Raw genomic sequence first — 23575 nt, 5'->3', positions numbered from 1 at the left:
CATAATGGCCCTGATTTTACATAAATCAAACCACGTTGTGATTAATTACACACTTTAAGGTTTTAGCAAAGATTTGTAGCTCAGGTTGTGGGTGAAGTTGGTGACTGGCTCGCCGAGCTGGCTTGTTCTCGTTCAGACGTTTCGTCACCATGATAAGTGACATCATCAGTGGAGCCTCCGATGAAACGATATTATTCTACTCTGCTTGGAATTTATACTGTCTGGTCCGTTATGGTGAGTCTTGTCATTTCTGGTTTTGAACTGTATGGGTTTGTAAATGGGGTCCAATTCTATATGTTTGTTGATTGCATTATGGGTTGAGAACTGTTAATTACTACAGTTCATTAATTTAAAGGCAAACGTGGAACCTTTCAATTTTCCAGCAGCATTTCCAGCCAACTGGCAAGACTACTGTGCACCAAGTGATCAAACATGATGCCTTTGAGAAAGAATAACAAGTGTGAAGCAGCATGAGTTAATGAGCACTCTCAGAATGATCGGATTACAACCTGTGGTGCTGTTCAGTTCTATACCTTGAGAGAAATGAAGGAAGTTGAAGTACAGAATTCAACATGAGAGGCAGCACGTACACAAGAATCATTAAGTCCTCCACCAGAAAACTAAAATCTCAGTGTCTGCCACCTGAACCCGATGATATGATATCAAATTCCACTGTTTTGTCAGGCAACAGAGTGAAGAACGTGTATCAATTGGCTTGCACTGGGGCTACGGATAAAAACCTATAAACTTCACCAAGCCAGCAAACAAGATCATTACCAAGATTGGTGAGAAAATGTTTCTTGCAAAGACGATTTGCCATGAGAAGACACAGTTCACAATGGTTCCGTTATGTAGAGCAGTAGGAGTAAATTCAAGCCAATTGTGATATTTAAGGAGAAAGCTCTCCCTAAAGAGACATTTCAGAAAAGTATTGTCATCAAATTCATGAGAAATGGCAAATGGATGAAGGCAGTTGCAGGAAATGGATCAAAGAAGTGTGGAATTTGAGATCAGCAGGACTATGTGTAGAAAAAAATTTGCTTATCTGGGATATGTTCAAATCCTACTTTGTCGGCAATATGTCATGATGTAAATCAGTCAACATCAATGCGGCAATTATTCCTGGCAATCTTATTGATGTTATTCAGCACTTGGTCATGTGTTCGTAAATCATTAAGACAATAAGAACAAACAGCATCCATATGATGATGGTGCACAGCCAGGCCACTGGGAAATTGAAGCATTTCAATGTGAACTGTAAAGAATTTGTTATAGTATATATTTATATCGTGTTGGATGAAATGTGGACAGTTCGTAATGCTATAAAAAGAAATAAATGGGAGAGAATTAATCCATATTCTTTAACATTATTGATCTTTTACTTTATTCCATCACAGTGGTCTTTTGTGGTTCAAAATCAAACATGAATGGCAATTCCTTAAAAAAACTGTTCATGTTAAAGTCAACCCCCTGATTTGTGGCCTAAACAACTGGTCTCATAAATTTGACTTGTGTGAGATACACTCAGTATGTTTTGTATCATGCCTTACAGCAACAACAATTCTGTGAATATATCAATAGCTTTCAGGACCATAGTAGGATTTCCCTAAATTTAGGCTTCTAACACTTTAATCATTTCAAAATGCAAGTTTACAGGGTTTTAAAATATAGAAATAGAAGTAGAAGTAGGCCATTCAGCCTATTGAGCTCAGTCTGCCATTCAACATAAGTATATCCCTCAATAATAAGTATACCGTTTTGGATACTGCTGGGGGGGACGACCTACCAGGGGAAGGCCATAGCGGACAGGTCTCTGGCACTGAGCCTGGCCCTGTGGCACAGAAGGGAAGGGGGATTCAATAGTAAAAGGCACAGACAGGTGGTTCTGTGGACGCGAACGAGATGAACGGATGGTATGTTGCCTCCCAGGTGCCAGGGTCCATGACGTCTCGAATCGTGTCTTCAAGATCCTTAAGGGGGAGGGTGGGCAACCAGCAGTCATGGTACACATCGGTACCAATGACATAGGTAGAAAAAGGACAGAGAATGTGAAAAACAAGTACAGGGAGTTAGGTTGGAAGCTGAAGTCCAGGACAAACAGGGTAGTTATCTCTGGGTTACTACCAGTGCCACATGATAACGAGGTAAGAAATAGGGATAAAGTGCAGCTAAACACGTGGCTACAGGGCTGGTGTAGGAGGGAGGGCTCCCATTGTGTGGATAATTGGAGCACATTCTGGGGAAGGTGGGACCTGTACAGTAAGGATGGGTTGCACTTGAACCAGAAAGGCACAAATATCCTGGAAGGGAGGTTTGCTCGAGCTATACGGGATGGTTTAAACTACATTGGCAGGGAGTGGGGAACCGGATTTGTAATTCAGAGGATGAGGTATTCAGCCTTCCAACAGACACAACAGGGAGTGAGGTTGTTAATAAAGAAATGCGGTCGATGGAGTGTGATTGCGGACACAGGGATGGTTTGAAGTGTGTATATTTCAATGCTAGAAGTATCAGGAATAAGGCGGATGAACTTAGAGCATGTGTCAGTACTTGGACTACGATGTTGTGGCCATTACAGAAACTTGAGTAACTCAGGGGCAGGAATGTTGTTGGAAGTTCCGGGATTTAGATGCTTTAAGAGAAATAGGGAGGGTGGTAAAAGAGACGGCGGAGTGGCATTGCTAGTCAGGGCTAGTATAGCAGCTACTGAAAGGCAGTTTGAGAATGATAGTCTACAGAGTCAGTTTAGGTTGAGGTCAGGAACAAGAAAGGAGCAGTCACTTTGTCAGTGGTTTTTTACAGACACCCCCTAATAGTTGCAGAGAAGTGGAGGAGCAGATTGAGAGGCAGATACTGGAAAGGTGCAGAAGTCACAGGGTTGTAGCCATGGGTGACTTCAACTTTCCACATACTGATTGGAAACTTTTTAAGTTGTAATAGTTTAGATGGAGCAGATTTTGTCCAGTGCGTTCAGGAAGGATTCCTGACACAGTATGTAGATAGACCAACACGAGGAGAGGCCACTTTGGATTTGGTGCTTGGCAATGAACCGGGCCAAGTGTTAGACCTGTTGGTAGGAGAGTATTTTGGCGGTAGCGATCATAACTCTGTTACTTTTACAATAGTCATGGAAAAGGATAGGTACATACAGCAGGGTAAGGTTTATAATTGGGGGAAGGGTAATTATATTTCTGTTAGGCAAGAACTGGGTAACATAAAATGGGAATAGATGCTGTCAGGGAAGAGCACTATTGAAATGTGGAGATTGTTTAAGGAATGCATACTGCCTGTCATCGATATGTTTGTTGCGGACAATACAAAGGTGGGTCGAATTGTGGATAGTGCGGAGGTTCTAGGTTACAAAGGGACATTGATAGGATGCAGAGCTGGGCTGAGAAGTGGCAGATGGAGTTTAACGCTGAAAAGTGTGGGGTGATTCATTTTGGAAGGATAAACTTGAAAGCAGAATACAGGGTTAACGGAAAGATTCTTGGCAGTGTGGAGGAGCAGAGGGATCTTGGGGTTCATGTCCACAGTTCCCTGAAAGCTACCACCCAGGTGGATAGAGTTGTTAAGAAGGCATATGGTGTGTTAACTTTCATTAATAGAGGGATTGAGTTCAAGAGCCGTAAAGTTATGCTCCAGCAATACAAAACCCTGATTCAGCCACATCTGGAGTATTGTGTCCAGTTCTGGTCACCTCATTATAGGAAAGACGTGGAAGCGTTGGAAAAGGTGCAGAGGAGAGTTACCAGGATGTTGCCTGGAATGGAGGGAAGATCTTACGAGGAAAGGTTGAGAGAGCTAGGGCTTTTCTCTTTCGAATGACGAAGGATGAGAGGTGACTTGATAGAGGTGTACAAAATGATCCGAGGTATGGATAGAGTAGACAGCCAGAGACTTTTTCCGAGGGTGGAGGTAGCTATTATGAGGGGGCATAGTTTTAAAGTGAGTGGAGGCAGATATAGGGGAGACGTCAGAGGTAGGTTCTTTACTCAGACAGTGGTAGGGGCGTGGAATGCATTGCTGGAGAGGGTGGTAGAGTCGGCCTCATTACGGACATTTAAGCGGCTATTAGAGTTATGGATGATAGTATAATGTAGGGGTGGAGGTTAGACAGACCTTAGGTTTAGGGTAAAAGTTCGGCACAACATCATGGGCCGAAGGGCCTGTACTGTGCTGTACGGTTCTATGTTCTAACATGATCATGGCTGATCCTGTATGTCAACACCATAGTCTTTCCCCATACTCTTTGACACCTTTAAGCTCCTGAAATCTATTCCGTTCATAAATGTAATCAGTAAATTGGCCTCCAAAAGCCTAATTCCACAGGTTCACCATCCTCTAAGTGAAGCAATTTCTGCTCAGCCCAAAACAGCTGACTGCATATCCTGACATTGTGACTCCTTGACCTGGACTTCCCAGCCAAGGGAAACACAACTCCGCAATCTGTCTGTCCAGCCCTGTCAGATGTTGTATGTTTCAATGAGATCCCATCTCATTCTTCTAAACTCCAGTGAATACAGGTCTAGATGACCCAATGTCCCCTCATACAGGAAACCTACGATCCCATGAATCCATCTGGTGAACCTTCGCTGCGCTCCTTCTATGGCAAATATATCTTTTCTAAGGCAGAGCAATCAAAACTGCATACAATGCTCCAGCTATGGTCTCACCCAGGCCCTGTACAGCTGCAGCAATACATCCTCGGTCCTGTATTCAAACCCTCTGGCTATGAAGGCTAACACAGCATTTGCCTTCTTGACCATTCACTGCACCTTTCAGATTTGGCACTATCATGTATTTTGATACTTAGACACTTAGTCTAAGTAACAAGAATAAACTGCATCAGAAATGTCTCCAATATTAGTATTGTGATGAAAGTTCATAAAATATTATTGTGATTATTATTTAGAAATTTTGCTTCTAATGTAGGCAGAACCAGTTCTAAGTTTAATCTTAATGTCCAAATTGCTTTGGTTGAAGAATGGGAGAATATGGTTTCATTTTGAGTTCGAACAGTTGTGCAGAAGTGTTTGTAAAATAGTTGTGCAATCATTTAATTCGAGCTTTGAAAAAAAAACCCCCAAGGTAAATCGATCAATGCCTTAGAAAGACAAGGTTAGACAAGAAAAACAGAGTTGGGCAGCTGCCTAGCAACAAGGTGTCATATGACACAAGAAGACAGAAACAAAAGCTCGATGTTTTAGAAAGAGAAAACAATCCAGAAGGTTTCTTTCAACGAATGTGCAGGTTTCTGTCATAGACAACAGGTCAATGGCAGCAAAGCACTTTGGTCTGAAAGGCAGTTCTGAGTGGTTTAATGGCAGTAACAGAAAATTCCAGAAACAGAAGGCTGTAGAAGAAAAGTTTAAGGAATCCATATTAAGAAATAAGAGAGCTACGTTAACAGTTTGTTTAAGATCTCATCAAGCAACATTAACTAAAGAAGCGAGTATTGGGTAAACGCAGATGTTTGCGGGAAATAAACCACATGCAGCTTTCCTACTGAACAAGGAATTTTGAAGTAGATAAAAACCGAAAGAACTGCGAATGCTGTAAATCAGGAACAAAAACAGAAATTGATGGAAAAGCTCAGCAGGTCTGGCAGCATCTGTGAAGAAAAAAATCAGAGTTAACGTTTCGGGTCTGGTGACCCTTCCTCAGAACTCCAGGACCCAAAACGTTAACTCTGATTTTTTCTTCACAGATGCTGCCACACCTGCTGAGCTTTTCCAGCAATTTCTGTTTTTGAACTTTGAAGTAGAAACTGGCTGACCTTTCACTGAGGTTTTGGCATTTCTGAAGCTGTTGTTGAGAATAGATAGGGTAAGTCTTTACATCTGATATTTGCAATAAAACTGTTTCAACTAGTTCTTGTATAATGAAAAATTGTTTGCTTTTGTTTTCCCTTTTGTCTAATTAACTTTGATGTTCTTTTGCTAAAAGTACACAGGCAGCCACTTATGGAACCTGTTCAGTGACTGACCACCAGGGTTACAAATTGCAAAAAAAAACAGATGGTCTATCAATATAACACAGTGTGGAGCTGGAGGAACACAGCAGGCCAGGCAGCATCAGAGGAGCAGGAGAGCTGACGTTTCGGATCAGGACAGTTCTTACTATCTCTGAGATGGTCTATCAAGCCAGGTTTCACCACAGAATGTAATTTGTCCAGTATTACCATCAGCTGGGATCATAACAGTATATGCATTAACTTAAATAGAAGCAAAATACCGTGGATGCTGGAAATTTGAAATAAAAACAGAAATTGCTGGAAAAACCGAGTAGGACTGGCAGCATCTATAGACAGAAATAAAGAGTTAACATTTTGAGTTGGTAAACAGTTCCATTTCCGAGTCAGAAGATTATTGGGTCAAACTTCTCCCAGAATTGAGTGAATAACCCAGAGCCTGCTACATTGATAAAAATGCTGCTTTACAGATAAGATGTCAAACCAAGGCCCTGGCTTCTGCATGCTCTGATGGAGGTAACAGATCCTATGGCACCTTTGGGAGAGAATCCCTTTAGGGCAGAGATTCAGAATTTTGGAACATCAGAATTTCTTCTGGGTCAGAAATGACCTGTACAAGAGGGACGGGTTGCACCTGAACTGGAGGGGGACCAATATCTCAATACGGAGATTTGCAGGAGCTGCTCAGGAGGTTTAAATTAGTCTAGCAGGGTTTGGAACTCTAAGCAGTAGTGAGAGAAGATTGATGCTGGTACAGAAATTAGACACAGGAGGTTAAACACACAAGACAGGCCACAGCACAACGGAGAACGAGGGAAGACTGATAAATTAAACTGCATTTATTTCAAGGCAAGAGGCTTGACAGGTAGGGCAGGTGAACTCAGGGAAGGAATGGGGACATAGGACTGGGATATCATAGCTATTATAGCAACATGGCTGAGGGAGGGACAGGACTGGTAGCTCAATGGTCCAGAGTCCAGATGCTATAGGAAGGATAGACAGGAGGCAAGAGAAGAGGGATAGTGGCATTTTTGATTACAGAAAGTATAACAGCAGTACTTCGAGAGATTATTCATGACGGATCGTCCAGAGAAGCTATATGGGTGGAACTGAGAAATAAGAAGAAGTGATCACTTCGATGGGATTGCACTATAGGCCCTCCAATAGTCAGCGGGAAATTGAGGAGCAAATATGTAGGGAGATCACAGATAGCTGTAAGAATAATCGGGCCGTAACAGTAGGGGATTTTAACTTTTCAAACATAGACAGGGACAGCCATAGTGTGAAGGCCTTGGATGGGGAGGAATTTGTTCAAGAAAACTTTCTTAATCAACATGTAGATGGCCCTACTAGAGAAAGGGCAAAACTGGACCTCCTCTTGGGAAATAAGGCAGGGAAAGTGACTGAGGTTTTAGTTAGGGAGTATGTGGGGATCAGCGAGAAAAATTCTATTAGTTTTAAAAAAGTTATGGAAAAGGATAGGCCTGGTCCGCAAGTTAAAATTTATGTAGCAACAAGGCCAATTTTGATGTTATTAGACAGGCACTTTCAAAAGTCAATGGGGGGTGGGGCGGGGGGAGGCTGTTCACAGGGAAAGGGACATCTGGTAAGTGGGAGGCTTTCAAAAGTGAAATAACGAGACTTCGTATCAGTGTGAAGGGCAAGGCTGACAGGAGTATGGAATGCTGGATGTCTAGAGATATTGAAGCTCTGGTCAAGAAAAAGGAGGAGGCATATCTGAGGGACAGACAGCTGGGATCGAGTGAATGCCTTGAGGAGTGACAGGGGTGTAGGAGTACACTTAACAGGAAAATCAGGAGGGCAAAAAGGGGTTATGAGATTGCTTTGGCAGATAAGATTAAAGAGAATACAAAGAGATTCTACAAGTATATTAAGGGCAAAACAGTAACTAAGGTGGGAATAGGGTCCTTCAAAGATCAATGAGGCCATCTTTGTGTAGAACAGCAGGAAATTGGTGAGATCTAAACGAATACTTTGCGTCAGTATTTACTGTGGCGAAAGTCATGGAAGCCAAGGAACTCGGGAAAATAAGTAGTGATGTCTTGAAGAGTCCACATCACAGAAGAGGCGGTGCTAGAGATCTTAAAATGCATAAAGGTAGATAAACCCCCAGGACCTGATCAAGTGTATCCCAGAACATTGGAAGCTAAGGAAGATATTGCTGAACGCCTAGAAGGGATATTTATAATATTGACAGCCATGGGTGAGGGTCCGGAGACTGGAGGATGACTAACGTTGCATCATTATTTAAGAAAGGCTGCATGGTAAAGCCCAGGAACTGTAGACCGGTGAGTGTGATATCAGTGGTGGGTAAGTTGTTGGAGGGGATTCTGAGAGACAGGATCTACATGCATTTGGAAAGGCAAGGACTGATTAGGGATAGCCAGCATGGCTTTGTGTGTGGGAAAACGAGTTTCACAAACTTGTTTGAGTTTTTTGAAGAGGTGTCCAAGAAAATAGATGAAGGCAGAGTGGTAGATGTTATCTATATGGACTTTAGTAAGGCTTTCGACAAGGTAAACTGGTTCATACAGTTATGGGGGAGGCGATGGCCTAGTGGTATTATCGCTGGACTGTTAATCCAGAGACCCAGATAATGTTCTGGGGACCAGGGTTCGAATCCCACCACAGCAGATGGTGGAATTTGAATTCGATAAAATATCTGAAATTAACAATCTAATGATGACCAAGAATCCATTGTCAATTGTCGGAAAAACCCATCTGGTTCACTAATGTCCTATAGGGAAGGAAACATCCTTACCTGGTCTGGCCCACATGTGACTCCAGACCCACAGCAATGTGATTGACTCTTAACTGACCTCTGGGCAATTAGGGATGGGCAATAAATGCTGCCTAGCCAGCGACACCCTCATGAAGTTAATTTAAAAAAAAGAATAAGTTAATAAATTAAAAAAAAGACTTTTAAAAAAAAAATCACCTGGGATCCAGGGAGAGCTAATCAATTGGAGATATAATTGGTTTGATGGCAGAGACAGAAGGTTGTGATAGAGGATTGTTGTTCACACTGGAGGCCTGTGTGCCACAAGGATCGATGCAGTGTCCACTGTTGTTTGGCATTTATATAAACAATTTGGATAAGAATATAGCAAGCATGGTCAGTAAGTTCGCTGATGACACCAAAATTGGTGGTATAGCGAGAAGTGAAGAAGGTTATCTAACAGTACAATGAGATCTTCATCAGATGGGCCAGTGGGCCAAGGAGCAGCAGATGCAGGTAAATGCAAGGTGTTGCATTCTGGGAACAAAAACCAGGGCAGGACTTACACAGTTAGTGATAGGGCTCTGGGAATTGTTGTTGAACAGTAAGACATAGGTGTGTAAGTACATAGTTCCTTGAAGGTGGCATCAAAAGAAGGCAGAATGATGAAGAAGGCGTTTAGCACACTTGCCTTCGTCGGTCACAGCAATGAGTACAGGATTTGGCACATCATGTTACAACTGTACAAGTCATTGGTAGGGCCACATTTGATGAACTGCATATAATTTTGCTATAGGAAGGATGTTATTAAACTGGAAAGTGTGCAAGAAAGATTTATAAGGATGTTATCGAGACCGAAGGGTTTGAGTTATAAGGAGAGGCTGAATAGGCTGGGACTTTGTTCCCTTGAATGTAGGAAGCTGAGGGATGACCTTATGGTGGTTTAGAAAATCATGACGGGCACAGATAAAGTGAATAACCAAGATCTTTTCCCCAGGATAGCAGAGTCCAAAACTAGATGGCATAGGTTTAAGGTAAGAGGGGAAAGATTTAAAAAGGACCTGAGGGGCAACTTTTTCACACAGAAGATTGTGTGTATATGGAACGAGCTGCCAGAGGAAGTGGTAAGACGTAAAAGATATTTGGACAGGTACATGGATAGGAAAGATTTACAGGGATGTAGGCCAAATGCAGGCAAATGGGACCAGTTCAGTTTAGGAAACTGGATCGGCATGGATGAGTTGGGCCAAAGGATATGTTTCAGTGCTATATGACTTTATGAGAGAGACATTCTGTTGTCTTTCGATAATGTTCCTTCCGAAATAAACAGGCTAATTAACTTGATAGCCACAGAAATAACATTTTGTAGTATATTGCTGTGCACAAATTACAGAGGATAAACAGTACAAAAACAGGCCATTTGGCCCAACATGTTGACGATGGTTAAAAAATAACAAAGATCTGGGCATACTGGAAATCAGAAACAAAAATAGAATTCCTGATGGAGGCTCTCTGGAGCCAAACGTTGACTCTGCTTTCTCCCCACAGATACTGCCAGGCCAGCTGAGTTTGTGCAGCAATTTCGGTTTTTGTTTTTGTTTATGCCGTATTTTGCTTTCCAACCAAGTCTCCTCCCAGTTTTTCTACTGCCTTCTTCAAATGCCTGTCTACCTTGTCTACTATGCTTGACTATCTATGACAAATGAATTTGCTGTGAAGAGTTTTGAAATATATATACACAAGATGTAGTTAATGTACTTCATATTAATGAATGAGTTGTAAGCAGTGATGCTGCAGGCAAGGGTGAGAATATCACTGTTCAGATCTTTGCTTCTGGATATAAAGTCTTCACACTTCAACTACTGAAAATTGATGAGCTTTCATTGTTCTTGCAGTTCCACATCCATCCAACTTCCTCTTCACTACTGACTGCAGGCAGTCCCCAGGTACCGAACGGGGTCTGTTCTTGAGTCGGTTTGTACGCAAGTTGGAACACAATGCACGACAGTATAGAATAGCTCTTCATAAACACAAGGAACTTTCACATGCCAGATCTTTAAAATAAATATTAACACACTTGTATAGGATCTGATTTGCAAGTACCACACATGTATGTACACACACACATATCCCCTACTGTGTCCTACTGTCAGAACCATAGACTGGACATGACTGGAGACTGACAGTTCACTTTCTGAATGTCGGATAGCAGCTGACAGGCATGATAAAAGCCCAGCCAGACCCATAACCCACTTTGGGGGACTTCAGGAAAGAGAAGTGCTTTGCCCCTTGGAGAGAGAAAAATCCACCCTCCAGTGCTGCTGGCCAATCTGATTGACTAGCAGCTCTAGCAGGTCCTATTAGCACCAGAGTTTAGTAGTGGGCACTGCCCAGACTTCATGCAACTTCTTGAAGAGGAAATGATAGACCATACAGCTAGACAAGTCCTGGGCTTTTAGGGCAGGGTGGGATCCAAGAGTCTAAGGAAAGGGTTGAAGTGTTTGGGGCCAGGTACTGGAGGGCAGGTAGCAAGGAATGAATGGAAAAGTGGCATCTGGGAGTGACGGAGTACAGGACACTCCCCAGAATAATGTGCTTCACTACTTGCTGCCTTTTAAGCTGTTTGAAAATGGACTGTTCATTCTTTCCTGCCTGTGTGGGTGAAACCTTATTATGGTACGGACAATGTTTTATCTGGGTGAAGTGGCTCAGTAACATATTATGGAGATCAGCACGGGGGTGATTGCAAAGGTGGTGTGCTTGTGCCACTCTTTGTGATTTTATGTGTTTGTCTACTAAAAGTATGTCCGTACAGGCTGTAAAATCCATTTCCAGTCAAGATAGCTGAACAGCAATCACAAGCAGAAACTATAAGTGTCTTTCTTCTTTCTACATCATGGAACTGAGGCTAAGAGTCTCTGAGTCAAATGACAACAATGAGAGAGAACATGTAAAAAGGCAGAATTCTGTATTTACCTAGTTATTTACTTCTTTTATGTATTCGCGTGGATGTGTGTTCTGAGCCCACCTCAATCCCACTCTTCTGCCTTCTTCCTATAACCCTTGATCCCCTTACTAACCAAGATAACTCTATGACTTTAAGAACCTATCTATCTCTGCCTTAAATACACACAATGACTTGTCCCTCACAGCCCTCTGTAACAATGAACTCCACACATTAGCTATCCTCTGACTGAGGAAATTTCTCCTCTCTGTTCTAAAGGGTTATCCCTTCACTCTGCAGCTGTTCCTTCTACTTTGATGAAATCATTAACTTCTGTGACAACTTTGGCAGTAGCAGAGCACGCATACTATCCTAGTGAGGCACGACACAAGTACAACACCATCCCCTTCACTGTCGTTGCATCCAAATCCTGGAACTTCCTTCCTAACAGGATTGTCGGTGTATCTGCATCACACGGATTAAATAAGTTCAAGTAAACAGCTAACTATCATCTTCTCCAGTGCACCAGTACCAGGCAAAGTGGAATTTGCACTGATGGGACTGTGTCCACCTTAGCTAAGCTGGGACTAAGACCAAAGAGAAAGCTATTGATACAGGAAATGATAAACAAGGATAGAGGGATGAAGGGATATGGAGGATGAATCTAAGAGTCTCTCCTAGAGTGGGAACATATTCTCCACATCCAGTCTATCCAGGCCTCTCAGTATTCTGTATGTTTCAATGAGATGCAACCCCAATCCTTCTAAACTCCATCGAGTACAGATCCAGAGCCCTCAACTGTTCCTCATATGACAAACTCTTCATCTCCGAGGTCAACCTTGTAAACCTCCTCTGGACCCCTTCCAACGCCATCACATCTTTCCTTAGATACGGGGCCCAAAACATCTCAGTCTCCCCTGCTCTCTTAGGAACAGAATTCCATAAAGTGAACAATCTTCTGTCAGAAGGACTTCATCTGTGTCTCTGCCTTAAATGGGAGATTCATTATTTTTAAACAGTGCCGGCTAGTTCTAGGTTCTGGCATCAGAAAGGGAAACATCTTCTCAGCTTTTAACCTGTCAGGTCCCCTCTGAATCCCAATTTTTCAACTGATGACTCTTCAGTCTTCTAAACTTCAATGTGTTAAGACCAAACATTCTCAAATGTTCTTCACAAAATAATCTCTTAAAACCAGAAATCTGCTAAATGAACTTCCTTTGAAGTGCTTCCAATGCAAGAATAGTGAGATGAACAAAGGTGTGTTATTGATGCTTGATATACATCTGAAGAACAACTAACTTCGTATTTTTCTATTCCATTGCCACTGCAATAAAAGCCAACATTTCATTTGCCTTCCTAATCACTTGTAATATCTGCCTGGTAATTTTTGGCGATTCACACTCAGACCCTTCTGTACAGCAGCATTTTACTATCTGTCTCTATTTAAACAGTATTCTGTTTTTCTATTCTTCCTGTGGAAGTGGACAACTTCATATTTACCACATTATACTCCCATTTGCCAAACTGTTCTCCTTCACAACCTATCTATGTACGTTTGCAGACTTTTGTGTCCTCTTCACAACTTGATTTCTTGCCTAATTTTACATTGAGAGAAACATTACCTGGATCTCTAGATTAACGGCCTCACTATAATACCACTTGGCTATTCCCTCCTCCTATGGTTGGTCAGAAAGCATTCTATTAAAGATTTTTACATTAAAAGAATGAGTGTTTATGAAATATAGTATTAGATTAGTAGCACTTGCTTTTTTTAATTCTTGTACAGTAAAAGCTTTTGTGTTAAATTGTGAATACTTGTGGCATAATTTTTTCATTTATAACTGGGAGTTCAATTTGTTTATAAGTTACTGGTCTATGCCATGATTATAATGTTCACAGTACACTCACTTTTTGTTATCCACTGATCCGTGTACTTGTGAAGATGGTGGTGGCCACATTTTTTTCTTATTGAATCATCCAGTTTGATCATGTGGTCCTTTGCAGTACACTGGAGCATTATCTGCATTTTTTTTGTTATCTACAGGGAGTCTGTGCTCCTAGCCCCTGCAGGTAATGAAGATTTGGTGTATTGCAGCTGTGGTCTGACTAGTGCCTTACTTACTTTCAATAAGATCTGAATATTTTTATATTCAATTCCCTTTGAAGTAAAGATGAACAGTCCATTTGCCTTTCATCCTACCTGGTGAACATGGACTCCAACATCATATGATTCAGGCAGAAGGACCCCAAATTGCTCTGTACTGCAACTTCCTTCAGTCATTCCTTATTTTAAAATATTCAACTCTCCTATTCTTCCTACCAAAATGGATATCCTCACATTTTCTCACATTAAACTCCATCTGCCATGTTTTCACCTACTGATTCTACCTGTCTTTGTCCCGTTGTTGATCCTCTGTCATCCTCAATACTTGCCTTCCAATCTAATTTTGTGTCATCCACAAACTTTGAAACAGTATATTTAATTTTGTCATCCAAATCATTAATATACATTGTAAATAATTGTGACCCAGCTTTGATCTCTGTGGCATTCCCACTTGTTGCTATGCTGAAAATGCCCCCTTTATCCCAACTCTGTCTTCCATTAAGTAGCCAATTCTCTACTTTAACTAGTATGCTGCCCCAACACCACAAGCTCTATCTAATTCAGAAGCCTTATGAATGGTACCTTATTGAGCCCCTTTTAAAATATGAATATATTTCATCCAGCAGTTCCCCTTTATCTATCCTGCTTGTTACTTCCTCAAAGAATTCTAATAAATTTTTCAGACATGATTTCCTTCCATGAAGCTATGCTGACTCTGTTTGATTATATTATGTATTTCAAAATGCTCTGATGCTGCATCCTTTATAATATATATTTTCTTAATAACATGTTAAGCTAATTGGTCCACAGTTACCATTTTTCCTGTTTCCCTTGCTTTTTGAACAATGATGGGTACATTGGCAGTTTTCCAATCCTCTGCAAGTTTTCCAGAATTTAAAGATTCCTGGAAGATTACCACCTGTACATCCATTATCTCTAGTTTCTTATTTAAAAATCCTAGAATACAACTCATCTGGTCCAGGGGTTATTGATTCTGAAGAGGAGTCACTGGACTAAAAACGTTAACTCTGATGTCTTGTCACAGATGCTGCCAGACCTGCTGAGTTTCATCAGCAATTTCTGCTTTTGTTTCAGATCTCTAGCATCTGCAGTTCTTTGATTTATTTTATGTCCAGGGGATTTATTGGCCTTTAGGCCCATGAGTTTCTCTCGTACTTTTTCTCTAGTGATGGGTCTTACAGAACACTGAAAACAGATCAGTACAGTACAGTACAGGCTCTTCAGCCCACGATGTTGTGCCGAACTTTTACCCTAAACCTAAGGTCTATCTAACCTCCACTCCTACCTTATACTATCATCCATATGCCTATCTAATAGGGGCACTTAAGTGGCTAATGAGGCCGGCTCCACTACCCTCTCCGGCAATGCATTCCACGCCCCTACCACTCTCTGAGTAAAGAGCCTACCTCTGACGTCTCCCCGATATCTACCTCCACTCACTTTAAAACTATGCCCCCTCATAATAGCTACCTCCACCCAGGAAAAAGTCTCTGGCTATCCACTCTATCTATACCTCTGATCATTTTGTACACCTCTATCAAGTCACCTCTCATCCTTTGTCGTTCTAAAGAGAAAAGCCCTAGCTCTCTCAACCTTTCCTCGTAAGACCTTCCCTCCATTCCAGGCAACATCCTGGTAAATCTTCTCTGCACCTTTTCCAACACTTCCACATCTCTCCTGTAATGAGGCGACCAGAACTGGACACAATATTCCAGATGTGGCCGAACCAGGCTTTTGTATAGCTGGGGCATAACTTCACGGGTCTTGAACTCAATCCCTCTATTAAATGAAAGCTAACACACCATATGCCTTCTTAACAAATCTATCCACCTGAGTGGTAGCTTTCAGGAAACTGTGGACACAAACCTCAAGATCCCTCTGCTCCTCCACACTGCCAAGAATCTTTCCGTCAACCCTGTATTCTGCTTTCAAGTTTGTCCTTCCAAAATGAATCACCTCACACTTTTCAGGGTTAAACTCCATCTGCCACTTCTCAGACCAGCTCTGCATCCTATCAATGTCCCTTTGTAATCTAGAACAGTCCTCCGCACTATCCACAACTCAACCCACCTTCGTATTGTCCTCGAAATTACTAATCCACCCTTCCACTCCTACATCCAAATCATTTACAAAAATCACAAAGAAAAGAGGACCCACAACAGATCCTTGTGGTACACCACTCATAACTGAGCACCACGTTGAATATTTTCCGTCCACTACCACCCTTTGTCTTCTAAGGCTCAGCCAATTCCGAATTCAATCTGCCACATTTCCCCCTATCCGATGCCTCCTTACTTTCTGCATGAGCTTACCATGGGGAACCTTATCAAACGCCTTACTTAAATCCATGTATACCACATCCACTGCTCTACCATCATCCACATGTTTGGTCACCTCTTCAAAGAATTCAATAAGGTTTGTGAGGCATGATCGACCCCTCACAAACCCATGCTGACCATCACAAATCAAACTGTGCCTATCCAAGTGATCATAAATTCTATCTCTCAGAGCCCTTTCCAATAATTTGTCCACCTTGTGCTTACTTCTTCCCTTCTTTAGCCCCTTGATTCCTTAGTATTTTTGGAATGATATTAATGTCCTCTACTGTGGGGACTGATGCAAAGTATTTATTCAACTCCTGCCATTTCTTGGTTTTCCTTACTATTTCATTGTCTAACGGGCACTTTGGCCTCTCATATTTAAAGAAGTTCGTCCTGTACATTTGTATTTTCCTTGCTAATTTGTCCTCAGGTTTATTTTCTCCCTCTTTTTTATTTTTGGTCAACTTTCTGATGGCTTTTAAAACTTGCCCTATCCTCTGGGTTACTACTAACGTTTACCAGATTGTTTGTTATTCTTTCAATCTGATGCTAATCTTAACTTCCTTTGTTAACCATGATTGATGCCGATCCCCCTGCTATTTCTTTCCTCCACCCATATGAAATCTAGCTAATCCAATCCGAGATCATTTCTTGTTATCATACTCAACCCATCTTGTACTAACAAAGCTACCCCACCACCCTTCATTTCCTGATTTTCTGTTTGAAAAATCTCATATCTCTCAATATTCAGTTCCCAGAATTCATTTCCATGTACCCATGTCTCCATAATGGCTGTAAGATAATACCCATCAACCTCTATTTATGCTATCAATTCATTCATTTTGTTCTGGATACTATAATCATTTAATCTTTTTTGCTGCACTTACTCATAAACTTTATCTCTTCCTACCCCACTCTGGGTATCATTATCAAAACAGTTCCCCTGTATTGCTGCTATATCCTTTACACATTTGAACAAGGAACAAGAATAGGCCACTCGGCCCTTCAAGTCTGCTCTGCCATTCAATAAGATCACGGTCAATCTGATTTGAACCTCAAGTCTACATTCCTGCATATCCCTGATAATCTTTCCTCCCTTATCAAGGATCTATCAAGTTCTGTCTTAAAAATATGTCATGATTCTGTATCCACTGCCTTTTTGAGGAAGGGAATTCCAAAGGCTTACAACTGTCAGAAAATTTTGTTTTTCTTCATCTCTGTTTTGAATGGACCACCTCTTATTTTTAAACTATGACCCTAATTCTAGGATCTCCTACTTTTATAGTTACTTACTTTTCTTTGTTTCGTAAGCCCACATAAACATCTTCCCAAACATTACACCAGTTAGTTTAGCCTCGATACAGCTCTCAATATTCAATGCTCTAGGGCACTGGTCCTAGCTCGGTTCATGTGAAGCTATGTCAACGGGACTGCTCCCTTCTATCCCAATACTTGTGCCAGTGCCTCATGAGCTGAAGTTAACTCCTTGACTTTATCGATCCTATATCAGTTTGCCCTTGTCTTGGGAGTATTCCAGAGATTATTACCTTGGAGAGTCTCCTTAGTTTCAGTTGAGCTCCTAATTGTTCAAAATCTTTCAGCAGACCCTCCTTTCCAGTCTTATCAATGTTGTGAGTACCAACATGGATGACAATAACTGGATCTCTCCCTTCGCACTCCAAGGTCATCTCTAGTCTTGAGGAAATGTTCTTAATCCTTCCACCAGGCAGACAACACAGCGTTCGGGATTCCAGCTCACAGCTGCAGAGAACAGTATCCAACTTCCCTAATTTTACTGACTCCCACCACTACCAATTCCTATTTTCTCCCTCTACTTGAATGCCAGTTCGCTTGTCCTTCCTGCCATCATGCTTTCATCCATACAGCTTACAAGTACTTCACAACTGTTGGGTAACTGCAGGGTCAAAGTCTCATCAAGAGCTGCTCCTTGGCCCCTGTATGTGTCTCACCTACAATCAGTCCTGCCTGTCTTTGATCACAGCCCATGTTTGAATGACATAATCTCAGAAATGCGACCACCTCCTGGAGGAAAGTGTCCAGGTAAATTTCACCATTCCTGAAGTGGCACAATGTCTGCAGCTTGGGGTGCAGCTCTTCAACTCAGATCCAAACTTATTTGAGCTGTAAATGCTTGTTACAGATGTATTCACTGTGGATCACCTTAGTGTCCACATACTACAGGCGCAACACATCACCAACCTGCCATCTCTATCGTATTTTATTTCAGTTATTAATCAAATCACTCTAATCATGTTCTTTTAGACATGATGAATACCCACTCTAAACATTTTATTTATCTTAATTTCCTTTCTTACATGCAAGTATCAATCTTATATTTTTAAGAAAAAGGGAAAATAATCTCAAAACCCAAACACACAAAACAACTTATTTTTAGTTTAAAGACTAGAAATATACATCAGTCCTATTCAGGAATCAGCTGCTTGGTTTAGGCAAAAGAAACCAAACATCTCTCTCTCCTCCTACCACTGAACTCCTTGAGATGCTCAACACCTGCACTCTATTGCATTCCTTGAGTACATTTGATTGTAAGTCGTGGTCATTGAGATGTACAACTCTGATATCCTGTTGTAAGTCACACTCAAGAGCTAAGTTACACTAAATTGGCTGCTTATAATATGCTCCCAAGAAAAAGGGCCTCGATCAAGCAGTTAATGGGGATTGGGCAAAATTAGGTTTTCACGAATTGAAGATTTAAATATTCTTATCTAGTAAATGCAAGAACTTGGTCCAAAGCTGAATTGAGCTCACACACCAAATTTATATGCTCCCAAACCAAAAGGCGTTGGTTCACTCACTGAATGGGAATCCAAGTTCAGACAGTTCTTCATTAGGGTACTCTTTCAAAGCACCTCGTAAAAAGGAACCTGCTCAAAGCTCAAGATTTTGAATTGTAGGTTTTACTTTAACACCAAATACAAATTACCATTTAAAGTAGGCTAAATTAAGTTTGCACAAATTAAAAATTTAGACACTCTTCTTGAAAAGATGATGGAAGCAAGAGTCTTTGAATATTATTATGGCAGCGGTCGACTGATGCTTGTCAAACAAAAAGTGCAAGGTTTTTAGGGCTGGGCTGATAAATGGACTTGAAGTTTAACTAGATCAGTCATGATCTTATTGAATGGCAGAGCATACTTGATGGGTTGAATGGCCTCCTCCTGCTCTCAGTTTGTACATTCGTCTGAATGTCATTAAGGGTGGGCCACAACGGTTGTCCTTGGCAGTGACACCCTCATCCTATAAATGAATAAAAACAGGTAGAAAGTGCTCTCTGCTTTTAAATGAAACATGAGAAGCTTCACGAGTAACCTTACTGAAAGTTGCATTAAACCAGATGATGTAGGAGGATCCCTGGTCGAATTTAGTCAGTGCTGTGTTGGATAACCAGTGACCTCTGCTGGAAATGCTATACCTGTGCAGACTTAGCTGTGAATCTGATTCCTAACCTATTATTAAAAGGACACACTGACACCTAGGTTTGCACCTATTATCTGCAATCCCATACGGAAATCTGGAGATGAGGCTTACTATTGAGTTCATTCCACTCCAATCTCAAGTTAACTATTTCCATCTTCATTGAAATGCTCATTGCTCACCCATTCTCCAGCTGCTGCTATGTAAGTGTCAGTAACAAGGCAGTAACTGGCTTATTAGCTACTGTCTCTGCTGATCTTGGAACTTCAGGGAAAGGGTGGTGATGTCCTTCAGTTCACAGTCACACCTTATAGTGACTGCTTTTCCTGCCCTATTAGAAGCTTACAGTAATGCAAGAGTCATTTACTCCAGAGGGCCTGTCCTGATCATTAAAATAGTCATCCAATTAGTCCAATGTGCTGTCCCTTTCCCAAAGCCCAGCAAGTTTTAGACATTGTGGAGTGAAGTTGGTCTACACCAGCAGCTTGGAACAGACTCACAGCAAATCAGCAGCTAATCTTTCATCACAGCGGTTTTTATTTTCCATTCGTTACTGCCCTCCATGAGGTCATTTCAAGAATCCTCCACAAGCCTCCTCAGTGTGGATTCCATCCATCAAGAGGCAGAGTGAACATGATCTTCACAGCAAGGTAAATCGAATAAAACTGCAGAGCAGCAGGAACCTCTATCATATTCCTCCTTTGGCTTCAACAAGGTCTTTGACTCTGTCATCTGGAGGACGATGGAATATCTTCATCAAACTTGGCTGCCCCCTAAAATTCATCATCATCATCCTCTACCTGCTGCACAATAGCATGCCAGCTGTGATCCTCACCAACAAATCCATCAGGGATCCAATAATGAGTGCAATCTGGGGTCAAGCAAGCCCATCTCATCAAAACTCTTCTCAATCTTCCTTGCTGCAATACTCCATCTCATATTCATTAATCTTTCTACTGGTTTGGAGGTAATCTGTAGGATGAGCAGGAAACTGTTCCACCTGTATCACCACCACTCCAGCACCATGACGACCCTAGCCTCCATGGTCAGCTGCAGTATACAGATGGCATTTGTGTGTGCCCACTCAGAGACCAAGCTCTAAACCAGCTTCGATGCATTCACAGAGATGTCTGACAGAACAGGGCCTTAGACTAAATATTCAGAAGACAAAGGTGCTCAAACAGCCTGCTCCAACTGTGTAACACTACCCTCTAGCTATCCAAATTCACGGCAAGCCACTGGACAAAGTGGATCGATTCTCATACCTTAGGAGCCTTCTTTCAGTGAGATAAGACATGGACAATGAAATTCAACATTGCCCCGGGTGTGCCAGCACAGACTTCAGCTATCTCAGAAACCCAGCGTTTGATGATAAAGACCTCAAGCTCAATGTTAAGCTCATTCCTACAGGGCAGCAGTGTTACCGTCCATCCTGCATGCATCAGAGACGTGGACAGCATACAGGAGGTATCTCAAATCCCTTCAGAAATATAACCAGCGATGCTTCCTGCAAAATCCAATGTTGGATAGGCACTCCAATATTACAGCCTCTCTCAAAATTCCCAGTTTCGAAGCATTGGTTACAGTCAACCTGCACTGTTGGGTGGGCCACACAGGACTCCCAAAATGAGCACTCTATCCTGATTGTTGTCACAACAAGCCAGGATCGTAGAGAAAATGCTTCAAAGGCATCCACGGAAAAATACAAGATCCCCATCGATTATAGAAACTCTAGCCCAAGATGGCCTGGTGGACCAGAAGTATCCACACAGGGGCCAACCACATTGAGTGACTTTGACGGGCCCAGGTGGAGGCAAAACACAAGGAGCGGCAGGAACTTACAAGACCCAAATATCCCACCTATGCACTTCCTCAATTACCACCTCCCCACCTGCTGCAGGGTTTGCAGACCCAGGACTGGCCTAGTAAAGTCAAACTCAGGACACACAACACCAGAACGGAAGAAAATCATCCTTAATCCTGAGGGCCTGCCTAAAAGAAACATTAGAGCTCATGGTATAATTTTGTGATAAGGGCCCCATTGTTTATCGTGTTTGGGTGAGTCAAATCACGGAAAGTGTACATAAAATGGAGAGGCAAGGAGCCTCCACCAGTAACCCATGCTTTGATCAAAGGCACAATGTCTTTACAACTGTTTCCAATGAATGGCAAGGAACTTGTTCAGGAATAAGCAGAGATTCTGCAGGGAAATAAAGAACATAGGAACATAGGAAGAAATGTAGGCCATTCAGCCCCTATTCCAATGACAGCATAGCTGATCTGTGGCCTAACTTCATAAGCCTGCCTTTGGCCTGTATACCTTAATACCTTTTTTTAATAAAAATGTATCTCTCAGATTTAAAATCAACAACTGAGGCAGCATCCAATGCAATCTGTAGAAGAGAGTTTCAAACATCTACCGGCCTTCACGTGTAGAAGTGCTTCCTAACATCTCCCTTGATTGGTCTGGACCTAATTCTCAGGCTATGCCCCCTGGTTCTAGAGTCCCCAATCAGTGGAAATAGTTTATCTTTGTCTACATTGTCTTTTAATGTTAATATCTTGCAGACTTCGATCTGATCATCCTTTAATTGTACAGAAAACAGGCCTAATTGGAAAGTTTCTCCTCATAACTTAAATCCTGAAGTCCAGGTATTCTTGTAAACCTATGCTGTACTCTCTTCAAGGCCAATATATCCTTCCTACGATCTGCTCACAGTACTCTAAGTGGGGTCTAACCAGGGTTTTGTATAACTACAGCATAACATCTGCATCCTTGCATTCTAGTCCTTTAGATATAAAGGCCAGCGTTCCATTAGCTTTCTTGATTACATTGTGACATTTTAAAAATCTACGCCTGACGCCACTCTTTTCCCCATTCACTTAGTCTATCAATATCCCTTTGTAATTTTATGCTATCATCTACACTGTCTCTAATGCTGCCTAATTTTGTGTCATCAGAAAATTTGGATATATGACTTCCTATGTCATTATCCAAGCCTTAATAAATAATGTGAATGATTGAGACCCTAACACAGATCCTTGTGGAACACCACTGGTCACATTCTGCCAATTTGAGTACCTACCCATTGTCCCTACTTTAATGTCTCCTGCCACTCAACCAATTTCCCTGCCATGTCAGTAATTTCCCCTCAATCCTGTGGGTTTCTACTTTAGTTAATAGTCTATCGTGTGGGAATTTATCAAATGTGTTCTGGAAGTCCGTATCAACAACCTGCCTAGACATTCCCCCGGCCACTTCCTTAGTCACCTTCTCAAAAAATTCAGTGAGTTTTGTCAGACATGATCCAACTATCATGAGTCCATGCTGGCTCTCCCTGATTAACTTAAAATCTTCAAGGTGTTCAGTTACCCTATCCTTCATTATAGACCCCAACAATTTCCTCACATAAATGTTAGCTAACTGGTCTGTAATTCCTAGATTTTCCTCTTCCACTCTCCTTAAAAAGCGGAGTGACACAAGCAATTTTCCAATCCAGCAAAATGACTGGTATCTAGGTAACTGTGAAAATTATAGTTAGGGTGTCTACAGTGTGCTACCCTGCTTCCTTTAACAGCCTTGCATGGAAACCATCAGGTCCTAAGGATTTGTTGCTCTTTAGTTCAGTTAATTTCCACATTCCTGATATTCTACTTAAGTTAATTTTACTTAGTCCGTGTTCCCGATCCACTATTAATTTCATTAGGATTTCCGGCAAGCTTTTCTCCTTTTCTACAGTGAATACTGAGGCAAAGTAACTATGCAACACGTCTACCATTTCCCCACATTCATTGATAATATCCCCACTTTCAGTCTTTAGTGGGCCAACGCTGCTCCTGACCACCTGCTTTTCCTTTATGTAACTATAAATTTCTTCTTATTGATTTTGTTGTCCCTGGCAAATCTCCCTTCCTCATTCATTTTAGCAGCTCATTGTACAGATTGGAACCAAGGCCAGGTGGATCTCATTGGCCCAAGTTAACAACCCCACAGTCAATCAGGGAGCCCTGGCTG

General features: G+C 41.7%; 1 protein-coding gene across 3 annotated transcripts in view; it reads right to left on the bottom strand.

Moving 5' to 3' along the window:
* slc5a9 (solute carrier family 5 member 9) overlaps window positions 1–23575 on the bottom strand; it is an 85355-nt gene that overhangs the window by 32729 nt on the left and 29051 nt on the right. The window lies entirely within an intron of this gene.

Source organism: Rhincodon typus, chromosome 10 (assembly GCF_021869965.1).
Source record: "Rhincodon typus isolate 14 chromosome 10, sRhiTyp1.1, whole genome shotgun sequence".
NCBI lineage: Eukaryota > Metazoa > Chordata > Chondrichthyes > Orectolobiformes > Rhincodontidae > Rhincodon > Rhincodon typus.
Note: the sequence above shows the minus strand (reverse complement) of the source record. Positions and strands in the feature narration are given on the sequence as shown.